Source organism: Dama dama, chromosome 20, assembly GCF_033118175.1.
Source record: "Dama dama isolate Ldn47 chromosome 20, ASM3311817v1, whole genome shotgun sequence".
In the NCBI taxonomy this organism is placed as follows: domain Eukaryota; kingdom Metazoa; phylum Chordata; class Mammalia; order Artiodactyla; family Cervidae; genus Dama; species Dama dama.
The window spans coordinates 27470077-27474366 of record NC_083700.1 but is presented as its reverse complement, the minus strand read 5'-3'; positions in this window follow the sequence as shown (position 1 = coordinate 27474366).

Sequence of the window (4290 nt, the reverse complement as noted above, 5' to 3'; positions counted from 1 at the left end):
CAGTGGAAAATTAAGAGTTAACATAGCCGCCTAAGACTGCTATCCTTGGAAAGACCTGTTTGCAAGGTTGGCCTTTGGCATCTGGGAATTTGAATGTTAAACAATTCCCTAGACTGATACAAAACTTTCCCTAAATGATGAGTGGCCCACTGTGCATGAAGTCTGTGTAAAGACTGTAGCTTGTGCTGAACACCTGCTTTCCTTCTGGGAGTCTGGAGTTTCACAGTGTGCTGGGCAGAGGGTATCTATGTGACCAGCCCCCAATAAACACCTTGAATGCTGAGTCTCTAATGAGCTTTGCTGGTAGATGACATTTCACACATGCTGTCTCTAGTCATTGCTGGAAGAATTAAACGTGTTTTGAGTGAATTCACTGGAGAGTACTCTCAGAAGCTGGTGCTGGTTCCCTCTGGAGTTGGCCCCAAGCTTCTTGTTCATTTGCCAATTTTATTTCACACCCTTTAGCTCTAATAAAGCATGAATATAACTATATGCCAAGTTCTGTGAGTCCCAGCAAGTCACCAAACCCAGTGGTGGTCTTGGAGGCCCCTGATAGGATGTACCATAAATAACAAAAATTATAGTGATGGGTTTCGAGTCATTGAAATTCTATGTTTTCACATTTAGGGTTTTTTTTTTTTAAAGATTTAAGTGTGGACCACTTTTAATGTCTTTATTAAGTTTGTTAAATATTACTTCTGTTTTGTATGTTTTGGGTTTTTTGGTCACGAGCCTTGAGGGATCTTAGCTTCCTGAACAAGGATCGAACTGGTGCCCCCAGCATTGGATGGCAAAGTCTTAACCACTGGACTGTCAGGGAAGTCCCTCACATTTAGTTATTGATTCACATGATACCTAAATAGAGTATTAAAGTTCAACAAAAGAAGGGTAAACAAGGGCAGTCTCTTGCTTACATCTTCCTTATATTCCCAGCTCTATTCGTTATAAAGAACATTCCCAACTCTTTCAGACATTTCTTCCAATATTTATATCCATATTGATGTATGTGCTTATACTTAGTATTTCTGGATTTTTCAAGTTTAGTTATTACCTATTGCCTTCTAAGAAGAATGAGGATTTAATTACCTTACACCCACCTGCCCTTCCAACACACCCACACAAACTATTCTCTTTCTCCTCCCTTGTAGTAAGGTTTTTTCCAAGCGTGATTTTTTGGTTAAAAAAAGTCAATATTCAGTGTTAACATTACTATGACTAACTATTATTCACAGCTGAGCCACAAACTGTAGTATGATTAATTTCCTTGCTTATATGAGTTTGTTTTTTTTTAACGGCCTGGAGGTAATTATTTATATTTTAATTTGGTCTATCACTAACTCTTATTCTAAATTCTCTGTCAAAGCTTTAAAACTCCTCTTAGCAAGTCACACAAGTAAAGCAATCTATCATGTTCACTTCTTGTTCTGAGATTTCCCTTTAGGGTTCTCTGTCCTCCTCTCCTGCTAGGGATGTGTTGTCTGGGAATTATCTGGGCTTCTCTCCTATGCTGGATGTCCTGCTTCAAGGCTCTCATACTGTTCCCATTCTTGGTTGGATGAAGCCCGTCTCCAGTAGCCTGCCAGAAGTGGCATAAGGGAGTGAAATGTTTGAGCCTTCCATGTCTGGAAATGTCTTCATTCTACTCTCACACTTGGTTGATAGCTTGGCTGGAAGTAGAAATCTAAATTGATCATTGTTTCTCTTCAGAATTGGGCAGGCAGTCCTTCACTATATTCCAGTTTTTAGTGTTGCTGATTAGAAGTCTAGTGATTTTCTGGTTTTAGATTTTTTTATCTAATTGTCTAAAATTTCACAGTGATGCCTCTCTGTGCCATTGTCTGGGAAATTAGCTGGCCTTGTACAATAGGGAAGTTCATGTCCTTCAGGCCCAAAAGATTTTCTTGTATTATTTTCTTGAAAAATTTCTAACTTTATTTTCTGTTGTCTCTTTCTAGAATGTCTCTTAATATAATTATACATCTTAGATTGATGCTCTAATTTTTGTGTTTTTTCATATCTTTACCTTTCTGGTTAAATTCTAGAGGATTTCCTCCACTTTGTCTTCCAATCTTCTGTTGAGCTTTTGACTATCACATTTTTAACTTCCAAGAGCCCTTTTTCATTTTCTGAATGTTCACTTAAGAGCTTTTTTTTTTTCCCCTTATGAATGCACTATCTCATAACTTGGGTGATATTAAGCCCAGGATGTTTTCTTTTAATTCATTTTGTTCTGCTTCTTTGCTACTAAAATTTTGTTACTAAAACTATCTTTTATAGTGAAAATTTCCTCAGACTCCTAGTGATTCTCAGATATGTATTCATATTTATAAGCAAGGAACAAAAAGCTGGTTACCTGCATAAATAGAGCGTTCTGACCAATGGCTTCATTGCAGGGCTATAATGTGGAGCCTGGTCACTTTGTTGCAAAACCTCAACGTGTCAGTGATATAAACCTTTTCTCTCACGTCAGTCAGTTTCTCTCTGGAGGGATCCTCCTGCCTGAGAGCTATGATCCTGCATGCTAGTGTTTTGGGAGTCAAGGAAAGAAGGAAACTGTGGATCTCACCTTCAAATATGAGGATTTTTATTCCCTGCTTTAAAAACTTTGCACTATATCAAAAGACAAAACCACACTAGTAATTCAAATAGAGGAAAATTTAATATAAAGAAATGTTTACTGTTAAAAGTGGTTAACTACTTTTTTAAAAAAGAGTCTAAAAGCTCCAGAAGTAGAAAAACAGTTACTAGCTTTAGATTATTTAGACAGAGGAAGTATGGACCATAAAGGAAATGGGACTAGGAACTAGGAGTAGTCTGCTCCCCATTCCCACACCACACACAAGCTGAGATTAGATCTCAAAGAATACACAGCTACTGTCCATCCTAAAGGAGATCAGTCCTGGGTGTTCATCGGAAGGACTGATGCTGAAGCTGAAACTCCAATACTTTGGCCACCTCATGCGAAGAGTTGACTCATTGGAAAAGACCCTGATGCTGGGAGGGATTGGGGGCAGGAGGAGAAGGGGACAACAGAGGATGAGATGGCTGGATGGCATCACCGACTCGATGGATGTGAGTATGAGTAAACTCCGGGATTTGGTGATGGACAGGGAGGCCTGGCGTGCTGTGATTCACGGGGTCGCAAAGAGTTGGACACGACTGAGCGACTTAACTGAACTGACCTGAACAAGAACATGCAACCTACCTGGGGCAAAGAGACCTTCCAGAAAAAACCTATAGAGGTGGCCTTTTACTGCAGAAGGCATGGATGGGCTAAGTTGTTATTTAGTTGCTAAGTCATGTCTGACTCTTTGGCGACATCATGGACTGTAGCCCACATGGGATTTCCCAGGCAAGAATACTGGAGTGGGTTGCCATATCCTTCTCCAGGAAATCTTCCCGACCCAGGGATTGAACCCACGTCTCCTACATTGGCAAGTGGGTTCTTTCCCACTGAGCCACCAAGGATGGATGTGCTCCTGTAGAAATGGTCACTTGGTGGGGGCAGTGTCTAGAGGGCCCAGCTAGAGCTGCCGTGGAAGTGGCAGTCAGACAGACAGCATGGGCTGAGTGTGGCTGGAACTGATCACAAGGGTCACTGAAGTAAGCACCACTAGGCGCCCCCACATAAGTCCACTAGCTCCCTCACAGCATGAAATGGTGGGAGAAACAGATCCAGAAGGTTGCAAGCACCTTTGTGCTGCCATCACCTTGTAGTGCCATTCTGGAATCTTCTATTGACAAAGCCTAATACCAGGCCAGTCAGGTCCACAAAGAAAATGTTCATAGGGTCCAGCTTCCATATAACAAATCAGGACATGAAGGGTAAGCCTGTGAGAGGCAGTGGGCGGATAACTACACACCTGCCCTACACTGGCCAGGTATCTCTGAGCCTAGAGCCTCTTTGCCAATGTCAAGAGCATGCATCTGTCTCTTGCTGGCATAGGAGAAGAGACCTATGGTCTGACTGCTGCTTACACAGACTGTGAATCTATACTTCTCTTTTCAGCCCCCACTCCTCATCCCTAAGTTCAGAGGTTTTTGGTACCCCTGATCACCAGGCACCTATGAGGCTCACTTGAGCAAACTGACCTCCCATTGTCACTTTCCCCACGGCCTATGGAGATTTCTATTGCCTCCACACCAGTACATCATTTACCTCTTGTCTATCCACTTTATGAGTCCCAAAATCTTGTTGACATCTTTCTTCTAGTGTCTTTTCTCCTGTTTTTCTTTGTTTTTGTGGATTTATGGCTTTTACAAAAAATCCATCCACAGTCATTTTATTGT